Here is a 19,101-nt window from a genome sequence, read left to right as displayed (position 1 = left end):
CTCTTTCTCTGTAGGAGTAAATGTAGAAAGATTAGTGTAGTAATATGATTTAACTTTTAACTAAATTAAAATTAATAATTATGCGAATCGACACAAAAAGGTTTGCATATTATTTCCAAATTAATTTAATTTAAATTATTCATATTGTTATTTCCAAATTAATTTAATTTAAATTATTCATATTGGACGACACATATATTCAGATCAATTTAATTTAAGTTATTTAATGTCCATATATTATAGTTTTGTCTTCAATTTCAAATTGTTGTGTTTTAATACTAGTATTAATAATGGTTTATTAAGACATATATTCAGTTTTTACATTTAATTTCAACTTTAGTTAATTAAGAACTGAATATTGTATTTGATAATTTTGCAAACGGTATATATAACTTTTTTAACTTCAAGTTTGGTTATAAGTATTGATTACTGGAGTATTAAGTATAATAACTTTATTTTAAAATATACTCAAATTTTGACACTATTTAGCTATATTTAATTTTCTATTTTTCGATGAATCAAGTGCATGTAGTACTTATTTTATTTCTTCTCATTCATGTTTAAATATGGTGTCATTGTATAAAATACGTTCCACACTTTTTTAATTATGTCGAAATTAAGGCACTTTACTTTACTACACTCAAAGTACAAAAACTTAATTTTTTTTTTTTTGGTTTCAAGTCTATGGACCACTCTAAAAGAAGCAAGAGTAGATACTTAATTATTTAAAGTCGACACGAGCATAAATATATTTTTTCTATTAATTTTTATACTACTTAGACTTAGATTAAGATAAATAGATCAATTTTTTGAATGGGAAATGGATTTACCATCCCAATTAGTACTATGGTTTGTAATAAATTTGCATTTAGAAGAAAAACACCAAACATCATTTCCCTTAAACACTACTTATAAATTGTAATTAAGCAACTAAGCACATTTTTAAAAAATGAGTTATGACTTAAATGTTGAGTAATTTGATGGGTTGGAAAGCCAAACTTATCCATAAATCCATCCCAATTGGGATCAACAACTTTTTCGTGTTTTTTCCCTTTTTTCTTCAATATTCCGGAATTCTTGTAATAAAAAATTTTTAAAATACTTGAGGATTCTTTTTTTTTTTAATCCCAGTTTCAATAAAATTGCAAAAGGGCCCTTTTTAGGCCTGTTTATTGGAACCCTTTAAACCTCATAAATCATAAATTCCCCTTCTATCTTTCTCTTTTTTATCACAAAAATTCCCCTTTTCCCTCGGAATTCTTTTTTTTTCTTTCAGTATTCTTGAGGACCCATTTTTTTGGGGGTTTTTTGGGCTTTAGTTGATTTTTTAGATTGGTTTGTTAGTATTCGTTTCAAGTTGGCTCTTCAAATTCTAAACAGAGATAAAAAAAGGAAATTAAAAAGCTTAAGGGGAATCTCTTTTTTTCCTCTACTTAATTTGGCGGTTTCGGTAAGTTATTTGATGTCTGAATGAATGTGGGCTTTTTTAATTGATAAAAAAAATTGAGTTTTGGTAAGGGGAAGCTCTGCGTGATGGTTTTAAATAATGATGCATTGGGACTGGTATTTGATGTTTTTGGTGTCCGAAATCCAAAATGTTAGCTGTTTTGTTTGCTGAATCGAAAAGGGAAAAAAGGTTTGTCTTTACTCATTGGGGCATAAATTCATGATTCAGTGAGTCCCAAAAAATTGGGGGAACCCCGAGAAAGTGGGGGGGAAAGCATTCGTCTGGTACCAACTCAATTTTTTTTTTTTTTTGTGTTGTCTTTTTTGGGGGAGTGCAGAAGAATTGATTTAGTTTAGTTTGCATCCTCCAAATTGGTTTGGGGGATGAACGTTGTAGCTAAAAATATGGTGTATGGAATTTTTAAGTTGTCGACTTATATGATGCGAAAGCACAGAAGCATAGGTAAAGGGGTTTAGTTGATTATGGATTTGTCAGCATCCCCCAAAGGAAAGCACCGTTAGTTAGCCTAGGGAAAAAACTGTCTTTCAATGTCGGATGTAAGTGTTGTAACTTATGGTGTTGAACACTTATTGAACAGAAAGAACCCGGTTTTAAATTTTGAATCCCTGCTTGGAAAAAGACAGTGTTTGAGGAGAGTACCCTATTCTCGGCGATGCAAAGGGCTTAAAGTTTTGGAGAAAGTGCATTAGTTTGCCCAATAGATTTTGGATTGAACCCCCAAATCTCTGGCCTTTAGATACTTTCAAAGTGAAAAAATTATTGATTCCTATTTTGTTGGGGGTGACCTTTGAACTTATTTTCATGTTTTCCCAAAAAGGCTCTTTGGTTAGCATGAAAGATTTGGATGGGATCTTATTCGGTATATTTCTGATGGCGATTTTCCCATATCTTTTTATTTTTAAAGCTAGTTGCTTTGCCTATGTTATTACTATTTTGCTAATAGTTTAATTATTAAAAATTTAAATTCAGAATAATCATGTGCTTTATGTTTTGCTATTCCCAGCACTTCTCATGTTCTTTTTTGATCAGGCTTCCCCAGTAGTTGGTTCTCTAATGCGAGAAAAATCTTTTTAGAAGGAAAACTTGGCGTTTTTCATTTTTCTTGGTTGCCAAACCTTGTAATGCTTTTAAAATTCTGCCACTTTGGCTTTTCTGTTCCTATTTTAGCGGACCAAAAGATTTTAAAATTTTCCAGGTTGATTTTGTGAATCTACACTTATACTAGTTGCAGGAACAATATGGCTTTTCAATGAAAAACTTAGATTTCCCTTTCCCCGGGGTGCCGGACAAAAAGGGTTTTCCCCATGTTAATTTTCTTCCCCTTAAAATACTTATATTGTTTTTAAAACCCTTAAATTAACAATATGCCCTAGTCTAAATTTCCCTGTTAAGTTTTCTTCTGTTGAATATCGTATCAAGGCTCTGTACTCGGTTTTTTTTCCTTAACTTGTCTAGTGGTATGAGAATGGGAATTGAAATTTTTACCCTGTTTCGTCCCAAAATCTTACCGGGAAATTTTCCCGGGGAGTTTCCCTATTGATTTTGAAGGTTTTTGGTTCCTTATCTCACCTCAGAATACCTTAGGGGGTTTTTGCATCTCAATTATTTTTATTATCTCAATCCCCATGTCTGTATGCCTGATTGCTCATCTAATTTTTTTGGGGTTAAGTGTTTAGCTAATTTTTCTTCATGCCCCAATTGGGACCCCTTTTTCTTTTTTTCTTAATTATTATTTTCGAATGTTGAGTTATGTTTCTTCATGCCCCTTTAAGATCCCAAAATCCTGTTTTCTTTAATTTTAAAAAACAAAATATTTCGTGTGTTGCTTCTGGGAAATAACATTTTTATTTAATTTTTCCCTTGTTTTTAACCCGAAACCTAAAACCCCATGCATATGCATTGGACTCAAAAAAAAATTCTATGTTAGATGATGCTACTTCAGTTTTTATCGGGGTTTAATCTTTAAGCTCCTGTAATTGTGATTATCCCCCAAAAGCATCTATTTTTTTCCCGACCTGTTTTTCCCTTTCCAGAAACAGCCTTAAAAACTGGTCCCTACCCACGATATTCTTTTTCCAAAAGGGCCCCAAATCAGGTAAAGTCTTTATTCTATTCTCCTTTACCTCCATTACGGCCTTTTTCCCGGCTATATTTTCTGATTCTTTAAGTATTTTCATCTGCAGGATGAACCCCATTTTACAGCGATCAAAACTATCGAGCTAGATCCCCACTGGGTGGGCTGCTGCTAATCGGGGTGCAAGGTCAGAAACAAGAAGTTCCTTTCTTATTTAAAATCCTAATCCTCAAGAAGGTGGGTCGCCTAAAAGGCGGCCCCCCAAAAAAGGGGGCCCGAAGAACCCCAAAGCCCGTCTGTTTGTATGCAAGGAAAACACGTTGTTCATGTGAAAGAGGTCCCCCCATCCTCATCAGCTTATAATCACTAACGACTTTTCTTCTTAGTACGTACATATGCATCATTTTTTTCTTTTGTGATTGAACAGGTGCCTTTTGCTCGATCCTCATCCCCCCAAGGGCCCTTTTTTCATTCTTGATAAAAAAGTCTAAAATATATCAATTTAATGGCTCTAACTCTTGCTTTCCCAAGAGGGGCTAAAAGCTCTGGAAGTTGTTCAGTACATTAAAGTCTTATCATGATGGAAAATGTGAAATAGAAATTTTTATCTTAACTATCCACTAATTGGTTTTTTCCATAACTGAGTTGAAAAGGGAATCCATATTAAATTTTTTTTTGACTGCAGATGCCCCGGGGAAATTGATGGCTGATGCTGATACTGGAAAATTTTTGGGGATTCTTTGGTGGCTTTGCTCCACTCCCAAAAGAAATCCTCCTCCCAAAACCCCAAAGTAACAATGCAGCTCCATCTAAGCTATTGGGGGAAATTTAAATTTTCCTCTAATAGCTGTCAATTTTTAATATTTGTCATCTTTAGGAAATTTTTTATTTGAAAGTCTATGAAAATAAGCAATCTCCCTTGCAACCATAAATTTTTATCATTGTGTTATGTCAAGGATCGAAAAAAAGGAAAAAACTATGGGGGCTGATACCTGGACAAAAATTTACTGGACACATATTATTGTTTTATATCCTTGATTGTGGTAGTGAAATCTTTGTTTGGAGGGGGAAGAAATACTTCTCTTGATAAAAGGAAAGCTGAAAATAATGTTGGAAGAAAGGGCCCAAACTTCTTGGCTTTTTTGGTTTTCATCTGGACTTGTAATCCCCCAACATTTTTATATCCACTTCGGGAATTACTGAATAGTAAAAGATAGAAAAAAAATTCAGTCCCGTGTGATTGGGGTTTGAGACAGTGATTTTTAGCTAAAAGGGGTTTAACTCAGGCCCCCCCCAACAGGGGTCCCTTGTCAAAAAGATGGTAAAAAGGAAAGTTGCGGGTCAGTGATGTGCATTTCTTAATAGTTAGTACAGAGTATTTGGGTCCTCTTCGTTGGGTTGCTTAACATCATCAAAATTCCCGAATATTTTTCCTTTTTTATTTTTTAGGCCTTTTCATTTGGTTCAATTTTTTTCGTCCCAACACTTCTAAACCCCCAAGGGATTAACGTGAAGGGTCTCCCCAAGGCAGAAAGCCCAAAGGGGAAGGGAAACCCCAACCTCATATAGACTGCACCGGGGAAATTTTCAGGTGATTTGCAAACAGACGGCGGGTAAAATTGTCACAATGATCTTTTTCTTGGGTTCAGTGCTTTGAATAATTTGTTACTTTACCCTTCCCGATTTTTTAGGTTTGGCGTGTGAAGGTGAAAAAAAAACTCTTCTCTCAGCTTCTGATCCTTTCCCAAATTCTACAGTGGAGATTGCTATATTTTCCAATATTCTTATCCTGGTGAAGAAAGAAAAAAATAATTTGGCACCTGGATCGGGGAAACTCAGTGTAAAAGGGGGCATTCATATGGAAAAATATACCAATATCCCCATTATATTATTTGGTTTTAACCTTTGGAAGTATGTATTTATTAATAAAATTACTGATAATGCAAATCTTGCTCTGTAGGAAGATAGGGCATCCCCGCGACTTCCCGGCAACCAAAAATGGGGGGGCTCTCAAATTCCCACCCCCAGGCACATTACCTTTTCTTAATAATTCTATTATGATTTTTCTCGTCCCAAAGCTACTTTCTGTCTCCAACCTGTAATTAATTAATTTTGTGCTTCACTAGGCTGCATCTATGAAGGAAGTGAAACCCAAACCAGTTCTTTGCGATATTTCAGATCTTTATCGTCTTTAAAGGGCTGGGGGTTCATCACCATAAACACAGGGGAAATTATAGTACCTTTTATCCAAATTTTTTCTTTGTGACGTGAAATAATTTTATCTTCCCTTTACCAGGGGGTCTTATTGGGGGTACCCAAAATTTTCCCCGGGGAAAAGGAACCCCGATGATACATACAAGGAGGAAGGACTGCATTATTTCGGGTTCAGGGAAGTGGACCTGAAAATATGCAATCAATTCAAGTCGAACCAGTAAATCCCGGGGGCCCCACTTTTTTTTCATGTGCTTTTTTCAGTTTCTCCTCTTCTTTATCCCTGGCCTGGGGAAATTTTTTATTTTTTTACTGATTTTTGGTGGCTTCTTCAGAAATTCCTCCTACTGCCCCATCCATAAACGGGCCCCCCTGTGTTTACATGGTGGGAGTCTCCAAAAACCCAAACCCCGGAACTTTGAAAGGCAGCTGGATCTTATAAAGGTTTGAAACTTGCATAAGAATGTTTTTTTTCAGTTGCAAGAAATTTTTTTTGGGTTTTTTTTTATTAGGGGAAAAAACCCTTTTAAAATACCCGTCCCAAAATGCCCGAAGGAAGGTGCTGAGTCAAAAAAAGTTTTGGGACTTTTTAAAAGGGGGAAAATCAGAATACCCCGGGGGAAAACTTGCTAGAGAAGCAGAGAGCGATCCTCATCTATTCTCGTGCAAACCCTTTACGGGGGATCTGTTGGATTTTACAACCGTGTTTATTTTTGGGCCTTGTGAATCCATCCCCTTTTTTTTTGTTTTCCCCTTTTCATGATTTTTGGCCCAATGTCCCGGAGATCTCAAGGTACACAAAAATTTCATGGCTATATAGAGGGAAAAAAAGAATTGAAATTTGACTAGTATTTTGATGTGTTAATGAGAAACCCTGGATATATGATCGATCACAAACTATGTTGCAGGTGACGGAGGTGTACAACTTTGGCCAGGGATCTGATGGCCAAAATTATTCATTCCCCGAAAATGTCCGATACTTAAGTTTGGGTTTTGGGGGAAAAAGTGGAAACCCCGAAAAAAAAGTTAAATGCTTTTAATTCCAGATGTAAGCTGTTACTCGATCATTATGAAGTTTGGATCTTTCTTCTCGGGGTTTTACTGAAAACCATTGATACTTTATTACTTCCTGAAATTTGTGGAGCGTGATTTTCTTCATGAGACATTATCACTTCAAATAAATGTATATTGTTATGGAAGGAGGGGAACCCCCATTTTTTAACGTTTTTTTCTTGGGACTCCTCAAAATCTGCAGTATGTTATCCCGCTTTATGTAGACACCTTAGTTCGAATTTTCTCTTGCCTTTCACTCACTTAACTTGTATGGTTACAGATGCCCCGGGGAATTCTTTCCAAAAAAGTTTAGAATCCTTGAAACCCGGGGGCGCTCCGCTGTTGGATGTAAGCAGTTTTTCCCCCTCCTTTGGTCTTTTTTGCTAATGATGGTTTTTAAACTATTTAATAGTATTTAAGAGACAAATTTTTTTTTCTTCCCCTCCCCAGAAACCCAAAAAGGAGAACTCGGTCTCTACGGGGGGTCTGCTGCACCAGAGAAATCACAGCGTTCAAAAACATTATTTTTGCCCCCAGAGAGTTCGTTCGAGGCAGATCTCCGCCCTTCAATGCTCTGGCTGCGGGAAATTTTTAGAACGCCAATGCCCAAAAAAATTCCCCTCCCTCCCAAAGGTAAAAAAAGGTTTCCCAAATCTGTGACACCTGATTCTGGGCGCCCCAGATTCATTTAGCTGCCCCAGGGTTGAGTTTGAACAACCGCCCCCCTGCTCGTCAAGTCTTATTACCTCGTTCCCCAAAAAGGTCTCCCTTTTAGAATTTTTTAAAAATCATTTTTGCTTTTTTTTCTCCCGAGATGTTGGTTGAAATGTTTCTTCCTTGGCATTGAAGGGGAGGGCCCCCCAAGGGACCTAAATTTTAAGAGGCCCTTCAAGGCAGAACTCAAGTAGAACAAGGGCCCAAAAAACTAAAAACCAGAACCCATACAGGAAGATGTGAAAGGGAAAATTTAAGCTGAAAGGGAGGAAGGACTCCCTGTGTATCCCTATGAGCGTCTCAAAGGCGTGGCCCATCCTGTCTCCGACATTGATCTGACAAAGCGAGAAGGGATGCTAGAGATGAAAATAATACAGGCTAATCCATCACAAACTTTTTTTAGGGAGTCTGTTGACAATTTGAAAAAAAAAAAAAAACCTACCCCGTCTTTGAAAAATGAAACTTTTTAAACATGGGTTTTTGCCAAATTTGGGAAAGTAAAAGAAAAAAATTGGGCAAAGTAAGAAAGGATCAGAAAAGTAGTGGGAAAAGGTTTTCCCGGGTTGTGGGGGCCACTTTCTAAATTAGAAAATTTACAAAAATTTCTATTTTTTTAAAGGGGCGAACCAAAATGGAAATAGGTTTTTTTTTAGGGGGAAGGAGAGCTTTCCCATTGGTGTAAAAAAAAAAATGAAACCCACTTATCCCCCAATCAGTTTTAGGATGAAACTCTGTGGTAATAGTCAAACAATTTTAAAAAAATTTGTCATTTACTTACTCGTCTCCTTCCACAAAACCCTATCATCTTAGGCCCAGTTCAAAGAAACAGTTTGGGGTGTCCCCAAGGCCCTTTTTTCAAGCTTCTAAATGGAAAAAGGGGAAAAAGCTAAAGATGTCGCTCCATTTATTCTGAACACCCTCCCCCCACTTATATGGTTGCAAATTCTTACGGTTTTTTTTATCTCTCCCTTTGCTTTGCCAATGGGCTTGTTTCAGCCTTTCCCCAAAACTTAATATTTATAAGGGGTTTAGGGTTTCTAAGGGCGGCTCTGTCGTCTGGGTTCTTTTCCCTGCCTGATATGAATAGTTGGATTTTTTGTGTTTGTGATTTAATTTTTTTGATATTCTTTTTTGGGCCCAGGTTTGTTGTGAGCTTGCAGTTTTATTTTTTTTTTAAAGGGTTTTTATTTTTTTGGGGGTTTTTTTTGATTGTGTTTTTTATTATTTTCGGCCCTTTTTATTATAGGAAAGTGGTGGTTAGAAACCTTGCAAATGCAAAAGTTTTTTTAAATTTTTGGATATTTTTGTGACCAATTATGTCAAGTGTGTACCCGTTTTTATGTAAACCACAAATCACTGATTATTTTACTGCCCAATAAAATATGTGTGTTTTCGTTTATATCTGCGATTGAAGTTTATGTTACAGGTTTCTCTTCTCCATCTCCCTATCTGCGCCAACACTTGTGCTGCTTCCACTAACTAATCCATTATTCTATGGTTTCGCTCAATTAGCATGACTAATTATCATATTATTAATTATTCATTTAGAATTAAATTGTGAAACTCAATCTCATAAATCAAACATAAGGAGTACTATATAGTGATGAGATTGTGGTAAATTATTGGAAAAAGATATTTGATCATACTTATAACATGTTCTATAATTTATAGATTTTTTTTATATATTATACTACAACAAAAAATAAGATCACATGTGTATAACAAATATATTGTTGTATTTAATTGAAGAAACCATGTCATTTTTTTCATAAATATATTGATCCTTTAGGATCTACTTTGTAATTGTTTTGATTTATTTGTCTAAACATTTATAAATTCTTTGATTTGAAAATATTTGACTTTAATTTTTTTCCATTACTAGAAAAAAGATCGACATAAACCAAACTAACGATAAACGATGTTAATTTCAATTAAAAAGTTAGACCACACCTTCTTATTGTATATGTTCAATAATATTGAGTTTTCATAAATTAAATAAAAATTAGATAAAAGTTAAATAAACATGATATAAATATATTATAATGATAATGTGTAATCTATTTATTTTATTATTACTAGGTGCTTATATTTTGGAAGCAAAATACTTATAAATGATGGTGTTAGCAATATACTCCTGTTGATATGTCGATTATCCTAATGATACAAGATTACCTTTTAAGTTTCAACTACATCATTTTCAGTTATTGTATCTCATGTAATCTATCTATCATATATAAAAGGCAGTTTTGATCTTACTTTAAAATATTTATAAATTTTGGATATAAATTTAAATAACTATAAATTTTGGGAAAAATTCATGATTATCATTGCAGTTATTCATGATTATCATTGCAGTTACAGTCATGAAGGTTAATATGGTGTAGACTCTATCATTAAAATACAAGGTTATAATTCATAGTAGGAGTAACGTATATTTAAAGAATTACCATCATTACAAATTAAATACACAAAAGTCATAAGTTTATTGGATGTGAAAGTTTTATTTTATACTATTCCATATTTTATAATATACTATTAAGTATATATAATAAAGGTTTATTGAACAATTAACATTAAAAAATAGTAAATATTACATCGGATTTGTCTCCATGTTTAATTAATTCATAAACATGCGCACCATACTTGAATTGAGACAAAAGTAGTGCTATATTGTAGATCGTTAAGGAATGTTTATTAAGAATATTGACGGCCGCTACACTAATTCAAAAAATTTGTAAACATTTGTAAAAGTAATAAAATAGTGACTGCAACTATGTAATACAACTCATATGAATAGTTATATTATAATAATCCCAATAATTCATAGGAAACATAATTGATTGTTATTTGTAACGGCAATGTTTACGTTTATGATGATTTCTCAATATTTTATGTCTATAAATACGTAGCATTTTTTAAAATTATAATTCACTTCTTCATTCTTTCCTCATTGCATCACATTTTTTTTAAAAAATAAGGAATTCACCTTCCTTAACGATCTACAACATAGTACTATTTTGTCGATCATTCAAGTATGGTGCGTGCATGTTTACGAATTAATTAAACATGGAGACAAATCCAATGTAATGTCATTGGAATGCATTTTCCACGATCCCATCATGATCTAACACCTAGCAATACCAAATCAGTCATTAGAGTCCGATGTGTGCATCCGGTGATGTAACGGCTCCAAAATTGTTTTTCATTAATAGACCCTAATCCGAAAGGTTGGAAATTTAGTCAACAAAATATTTACTATTCATTTAATTTATAAAAATGAATTGTATTCAAAGAAGTCATATTCAACCTGAGAAGAATGCCAAAGAATACTAAATTTCTATAAATTTGACCATTTGGAGCAGTGAAATTCACTCACTCACCATGTTTCACATAGGTTTATATGGATAAAACTCTCCATTTCAGGAACTATAAATATTGGTATTTGGATCTAAAAATTCACCACTTACTACTTTATTTTTCATGGATAGGCGTCGTAGTTCCAGTTGCTGAGTTCTTGCAAGAGGAAGGGTCGTATCTTAAGAGAGGTCTTTCGAAGCAAGAGTGAGCTTCTCAACCATACAAAGTCTCTACCGAAAATGAAGATATTCCTAAGGGTGTGTATTATTTTTTTGTGTTTGTAGAATATATCCGGCTCGAGTTCTCAACCATAAAAAGCAAGAACTATACACACACAATTTTTTTGGAGAAGCTGCGGTTGAACTGAATCCACAACCGAATCAAATGGACCTTGCATAACACGGGTATGATACTAGTAATTGGATAAAATCGAAGTCAATATCAATCATATGTAGTGAATTAATAGCGAAATGGAAGTAATATAAACTAATTCAAGTACTCAATATAACAATACTAAAAGTCATAGTTATTAACAATACATTAGTACTATTATTTCATTTTGTCATTGTCGAAACGTCCATCAATAAACATCTCATTTGTTTTTTTATTTTTAGTAATGAACTCATTTCGTTTACTTTTATCTCATTTATATTTTATTAAAACTAGTAGTATTATAAAAGTTTGACTCATCTTCCACTATTATTTTCATTCAACTTTCATTAATTTTTTAAAATCCGTGTCAGTCGAGTTGAGTTTATTATTCATGGATGGAATATGTACTCATCGGTTACAATATAGTTCATCGTCACACATCGCACGGGGCCTAACTAATTCAATACAGGTACAATTAATTTACACACAATCTTCAAAAAATAAACTATATTAAACATTAAAGTTTTGTAATATAATACTCCATTCATATTTAAAAAATAGAAACATTTGAAATGGCGGATTTTAATGTATTGATAAGTATGTAAAAATTTGGGAAAAGTATAAGAGAGAAAAAAGAATAAAGTAAAAGAGAGGAAAGAAAAAATAGTAAAGTAAAGTTATGGTTTTGGGCCATTGTCCTAAAATAAAAATTATAAAGTTTATATTTTTAAGGAATGACCAAAAATGAAATAGGTTCTATTTTAAAAACCGGAGAGAGTATACTACCTCGTCCCCAAATTTTGACACACTTTTGCCCCGACAGTTTTAAAAATGTAATAGAAAGTGAATTGAAAAAGTGGTGGGGGGGGTCCTACTTTTAAAGCACTCCCTCCGTCCCGAAAATTTGTCATTTATTTTCATCCATCCTTAAAAATTAGTCACCTTTCACTTTTTTTCCATTTTTGGTAGTGGGTTATATTACTAACTCATTCTCACTCCATTTTATTATAAAACTAATATATAAAAGTAGGACCACGTCACTAACTTTTTCAACCACTTTCATTTCATTTTAAACCGTGTCGGTCAAATGGTGACAAATTATGGGCGGAGGGAGTATTAGTTTATAATAAAATGGAGTAGAATTTGTAATTAAATAGTTCACTACCAAAATTGGTAAAAAGTGAAGTGTGTCAAAATTTAAATCAAATAGTAACTGGGCAAAATTTGGGGACGGATGTAGTAAATTTTAAATATATTTTGTTTTAATATACTACCTAAAAAAAGTTTTTTTAAGAGTAATCCCCTCCCCCTTAAGAATAAAGCGCTTTTTTAAGTTTAAAAAAATTGGAGGTGAATTAAAAAGGTATAACGGGAAAATAAAAAAAGGTAGGGAAAAAAGAGAAAAAAAGTAAGAGAGGGGAAAGAGTTTAAAAAATGGATTTTAAAAAAGGGGAAAGTTTCATTCTTAAACACCAAAAAAACCAAAAATTTTCACAACTTTTGAGTAGTATTTTATTGGAGTTTTTTAAGGAGTATTTTATTGTTTATGCGCATATTGAATATGTACGGAGGAAAATTTCCGGCAGACTGAATGATTAAAATACAAAGTGTTGAAGTTGAACATGCAACCATCACAGATATTTTCCACTTCCCAAGTTGAGAAGAAATGGAGTCCATGTTAATTGTTTTTCCCGAAACCAACGCTCTCGTTTTCGTAGCTGAGTTATGGTCGTTTCCCTACTGGTACGTCAATTTCATCGTTTTTTAATTGACTCTTTTATTGGTTGGCGCCGGCCTCAGATGAAGGGGTTTTCATGACTTAAAATTCTCACTTTCCCCCCTTTTTTTTCAATGTTATGTGCTCTAATTTTGATTTACTATTGATTTCGTTACATTTCGTTAAAGGGGTATGGGCTTTTTCTTATCTTGTCCCCTTCTGAAACAAAAACAAATAAAAATAGTTTTCCCTTTTTTTTTTGGGAAACTGTGGATTTTTTTGCCAGAACTAGAATTTATTACTGCCTATAGAGTCACAATTACTATGGAAACTAAACTTTCAAATTCGGGTAGATTCAATAAGAAACTCTGATTTTGGCTACAATTACTATGTGAAGTTAATTGGTTTCCCCGTAGCAGGGAATAATTTAGTATGCAAAAATTTCAGCACTGTAGAAAGGCTTTATGCCCTACCCGAGATTATGTTTTCGGAGGCGAAATTTTATGCACCAACCTGTCAAAAATATAGCTCAAAAAAAGAATTACACTGAACCCAAAGGGGGATTCAAAGTATGTAGTAAACCCATGGCATTCTCTTGAATCCGAACCTTCTAAGAGCCCTTTTCCAACCAACAAACCTTTGAGCTTTCTACAGGTTTTGCGGCCTCATACGGTTATGGAACAGTTAGGTTACCGACTTGATTTATATTTTACTAGCCCCAAGGGTTTTTCCTTCAACCTGCTTTTTTTTTCGGGGTTTTCTAACTTTGCCCTGGCAGGCACTGAGCATCGTTTCAGTTCCCTCCTTGCTGTTGAAAAAGTATCAGATTTTTCTCCATTTTTTTGCTAGCTTGCTTGAGGTATGGTGTAGCCTTTGTAGTTAGTCATCAGTATAGCTAGTCTATATATTCTAACCAGTGCACTATGATGTATCTTGCAGGCTATCATTGCTGCTCTGTTGATGAATATTTATATTGTTGGCTTAAATCAAATATCTGATATAGAAATTGACAAGGTTGGCTTCCAAATATATCATGAAACCATGTCTGCATATAGAATATTTTTTTCCTTCCTTTTATCTGCCAATCCTGGCTTTTGATTTGACAAAAAGAAAATGAAAGAAGAAGTGATATCTAGATTCTATAGTGTTCACTATTTAACTCTATGGAATAAACCATGTGTTGTTTTGATTGGTAATATGGAGCGAAGGTATGATTTGAAGCAGCCTTGATTAAGTTACAAAGATTAAAGTAGCTATATTTACTTGGATAATATCCCATGTCTCTGTTACCTTCTTAGCTCCAAGGATAAGCTTCTTCTAGTTAAATGGGGGGATCTTTTTCTATCAAAGACTGTTCAAACCCAATCGAAGCTCTGGTACTCGTACTTTTATGGGGAAAAAATTTGATAATTGCTCAAATCTCAATAAAATTCGTTGGTATTTTCTGTCTTTTGGTTTTGAGCTCACTTGACGATGATCGGGACAAACTCTAGTTATATCATGTCAGCTATGCCCTTTTTAAGCTTAAAGGATCAGCTTCTTCTCTAAAGGACTGACAGTCATAGTAAATGGGAGGATCATTCTCTATCACGATTGTCAAAATCCCGAGGCTCATGTGCTTGTAGTTTATTAGGATAAAACCCATATTTGAGGCTCAAATCTCAAATAACATCTTTTTATTTTCTATTTCTAGTTTTTGAAGCTCACTATGTGATAATATTAAGTACAAACATGTTAAACTAAATCAATCCTTTTAGACCGAGAAGCTTGAACGGGTGTGATGCAAATTTGCAATGTGCTTTTTTCTAATGGTGAAAGTTCAATTAATTCTTTATTCCTCATCTTAAATAATGTTCGTCATGTTAGATGAAAACTTGACTTTTTCCCATGTCAGGTAAACAAACCATACCTTCTGTTGGCATCTGGAGAATATTCGCTCAAAACTGGTGTATTGATTGTATCCGTTTGGCACCTTGGTGCGTAAATAGATTAAATTTAGTTTGCTTATGTTTAGTACTTTCCGTCCATGAAAAAGAGGCCTTTATGAACGGAGAGTTTTATTTTAGAATTGGGAAAGTAAGAGAGTAGGGAAAAAAGTAAAGAGAAGGAAAAAATGGAATGTGGGGTCCATATTATTAGTAAAGAGAAGGGAAAAAGTAAGAGAGAAATTGTTGAAAACCTTTTTTGAATGTGCCCTATTTTTTAGACGGAGAGAGTATTATTTATGATCCAACATCTCGACAGACTAAAATTGCTGCTTTCCCATCCTCGAGCTTTTGGCTTGGATGGGTTGTTGGTTCATGGCCTTTAGTTTGGGCCCTCTTCATCAGTTTTATGCTAGGAACTGCGTATTCTATTGATGTAAGTTGGTTTTTAATGCACATTTTCCATTCACATGCTTTATAGTATTATGCATATCAGCATACACTCTTTGCAGATACCACTTTTGAGATGGAAAAGATTCGATGCGTTGTTGCGATGTGCATCTTTGTGCGAGCCGTGATCTTGCGATAAGTGCTAATTTCATGCATCGGCTATGTGATGAAAAATCACCATTTACCGGGTCTAACACATTGTTTAAGCTGGTGTGAAGGAATTCGCGTCCGTAGGAAGAACTAAGGCGTGGACAGCGAAGGAAGGAGGCGAAAAGTGAGCGAATCAAAGAAAATGGCTAGACGGGAGTCCGAGTCGAGGCAAAGAAGCTATTCACACAAAAGAGCCCCTTGACCCACTTCCACGCTATATAAGGAGGAGCATGCAACACACATGATATAGACGATATAAGATTTAGCTCACACACACACACACACACTTGGGAAATGGGAATCTGGGGTAGTATAGTGGTTTCATCTTCGGAAAATTTGTGCAACACCGTCCTCAAGGAGGGCAAGATACATATGTTACTTGTTGTTTATCTATGAATTTTATTTTACGTCATGATGGTGTTGATTCTGTGTTGATTTGTGTTGATTCTATGTTTTGAGGAGTTTGTTTTGGAGGTTGATTGTTATTCAATTTGTTGGATGTTTTGCATACTTGATCTAGGAAATATGAGTTGATCGTGGTTGTTGTTGTTGATCGTGGAGAATCGGCGAATCCGAGTTATGGAGATGATTTTGATCGAGTTTGTCTCGGATGCTTGGATCCGAGTGGATTAGCATCCAGTGCGGATCTCGAACATGGAACTGAATTGTGCATGGATTTTGAATTTCTGCGTTTTTGCTTTACTTCATCTAGGAGATGAGATCTAAGTTCCGTTGGGTTTCTCGGCGTTTTCCCACGTCCAGTTGTTGTGTCGCAGTTGCTAGCGTTGTTCTGTTTTCATCATATTTGCTTAAATTCGATGATGCTTTGCGTTTGTAGAGTTAGGCTTAGAGTTGGTTATTTTGCGCTTTTTGGTAGTACATTCTATTTCAGAAAATGGTCTCCACGCATGCATCGAGTCCGCCTAGCTAGATTAGGTAGCAATATTACTAGATCTAGGAAGTTTGTTGAGATAGTGATGATATAATGCCAATCGTGTTACGTGGTTACCGTTTCTTAGATCTAGATATAGTTAAATTTCTTTTCCTTTGTCTAGTATAAGTTCCTCAACCACAAGTTAGCGGCAGCAGCCATACCACCCAAAAGCCCTTTAAATGCATGATTTCGCTCCTCGTGGGATCGATCCCTACTTCCCTATACTAATTCTAGTATACGCGGTTGAGGGTTTTGAAGTGATATTCGTGTGTCCAACGCATCGAGATCTTTCATGTTCATGAGTTCCTAGACCTTGTGATCTAGTGGATTCTCCGGACCAGGAAGCTTGATATTCCTTATTGTGCACGCAGTTAAAAATATCTCAGTATCATCGTGCAAATAGCTTTCTATTTGCACATCCAGGTGATGATTTTGTTGCAGTTTTTCTTTTCATTATGTGATTCTTGATTTGAAAATATGAGCGAGTAATTAGTTTGTTGACTTCTGATATCATAAAGCCCCCTCCCCACTCCCCTGCTTGTTTTAACATCATGTATCTATGCTTGTCGCTTCTGTGTCGCATGTCCTTTGAGGGTTTTCAGTAGTGTAAACTTTTCATTCCCAACTTCTTCAAATTATGTTGTCTGAAAGGTCATTACTCAGTAAAATGTTTATCTGTATCTATTTCCCACTATCCATACTCCAAAGTAGGAATTTCAGCTCTAATTCTAAGGACTGAATATGAAATAGTTCCTTTTTTTACACTTGCTTAAATCTGTGGCCAAATTCAAATGGACGTTAAGCCTGCTATGCAAAAATTTGAAATGAATAGAAGGACTTGCACAAAATGATGGACTCTAGTTTCTTACCTCAACTCTGAGGAATAAGGATTAACACAATTTGTGCATTCTTGTGGGGTATTTCCGTATAATTAATTTGTATCAATCATTTCTTTAATTTTCATGCATTTAATGTCCTTTTCCTTTTCCAGACTTATGTGTTTGGATGACCAGGCACCCTAACAAAGCCTGTGATTTTTGCAACTGCATTCATGAGCTTCTTCTCCGTCATCATTGCGCTGTTTAAGGTGAATTTCTCTATGATACTGTTATCTAAGCTGCGAATTATATTGTGGTTCTTTCACATAAGAGCAAGCAACATATGCACGAAATTGTTCTAAATTTTCAAGTGTGGTTTCTCGATCAACAAATGAGACGATACCTGAAGTCTGAACTTATGCATAAGGCATATGTTAGGGAAACTTGTGTATTTCTGATGTGAAACAAGGTTGAATTGCTTTCTATTGGTGATCGCATGCGTGATATTTCTCTGCACTGAAATTTATCTCCCGACTTCCCTATTTCTGTGTATAGGATATACCCGATATTGTTGGGGACAAGATATATGGAATTCAATCATTTACAGTCCGACTTGCCCAAGAGAAGGTTAGTATATGGAATTGTTTCTCGTCCAACCATTAGATACGAGAATTTTCCAGGCTTAACTTTTTTTTGAGATCTCTGTGGTAGGTTTTCTGGATCTGTATTTCACTTCTTGAAATGGCATATGCCATTGCATTGTTTGTGAATTACATCTTGTTGCACGTGGAGCAAGTGGGTCACGGTAAGCCAACTTTTGCTAACGCTGTTCTTATTATGGGTCGATCATTTGATATGATAATCCAGGAACATGCCAATCTAGACTCAGACTGGTCAAAAGAATCGCAAATGACTACCTACTCATTGCTTTCCCATTGACATTGCTTTTAGGTCATTGGCCATACTGTGTTGGGTTATCTGCTGCGGAGCCGAGCAAAGTCTATTGATTTTAAGAGCAAGGCAGCAATAACATCCTTTTATATGTTCATATGGAAGGTAACCGATCCATTCCTTCTCTTTCTTTAGTGCAGAATGGGCTGACTACGCGCGCTAGCAACTAAACCAAAACCTTAAAATAAGAGTCCTAACGTAGAAAGCTTGATATTCGAGTGTGTTATCTAGTTTCAAAACTCAAGATCACACAATCCATGTTTTCGAGCTGTTGTTGAATTTTGTACGATTCTCACAAAACAGGAGTTGATGAGAGCAATTAGTTAAGCTACTATTTGTTTTTTACTCCTTCCTTCAATCTAAGCAGATATGTGACCTCTTCTTCTGCTTTGCAACTCTTTTATGCTGAGTATTTGCTCATTCCTCTGGTCCGGTGATCTTGGGGTCGTCTTTTATGGCGACAGCGGCATTGGCTGAGGCTTGGTAGACTTGATCTTCGTGTGGTTACTAGTCATAGAATATTCATAATTTACTCTGATGCCCTACTTCTCAATTAATTTTTTTTGGAATTGGAGGATATTTTCATACATATTTCAATTAGATCACCCCAAAGCAAAGATACCAAAACACCCAATGGCGATTTGAATCCTTTTTAAAACAAACACTGACTAATGACAAATAATATTGATGCATCGAAAAAAACAAACGATATGGGGGTTAGATATAACTATCCTTATTAAAATTGATGCAATGGTATACACAAACAATAAATTGCAAACTACCCAGTATAATTCACTTGAGACGACGAACTCCATGAAATTTTTTTTTTTTTCAAAAGGGAAAGAACGTTAAAAAAAGGAAAAAAAAGTTTTAAAAAACTTTCCCCCACACCCTTTATATTAGTTCC

The 19,101-nt window shown here is 34.8% G+C and overlaps 2 pseudogenes; both read left to right on the top strand.

Moving 5' to 3' along the window:
* Positions 1-3,846: 3,846 nt before the first annotated feature.
* On the top strand, positions 3,847-11,085 carry LOC125199732 (annotated as a pseudogene).
* Positions 11,086-12,974: 1,889 nt separating this feature from the next.
* Positions 12,975-18,631, top strand: LOC125199731 (annotated as a pseudogene).
* Positions 18,632-19,101: the final 470 nt, after the last annotated feature.

This window comes from Salvia hispanica, unplaced genomic scaffold (genome assembly GCF_023119035.1).
Source record: "Salvia hispanica cultivar TCC Black 2014 unplaced genomic scaffold, UniMelb_Shisp_WGS_1.0 HiC_scaffold_650, whole genome shotgun sequence".
Taxonomy (NCBI): domain Eukaryota; kingdom Viridiplantae; phylum Streptophyta; class Magnoliopsida; order Lamiales; family Lamiaceae; genus Salvia; species Salvia hispanica.
The sequence above is the reverse complement of the archived record's forward strand: the minus strand, read 5'-3'. Positions and strand labels throughout refer to the sequence as shown.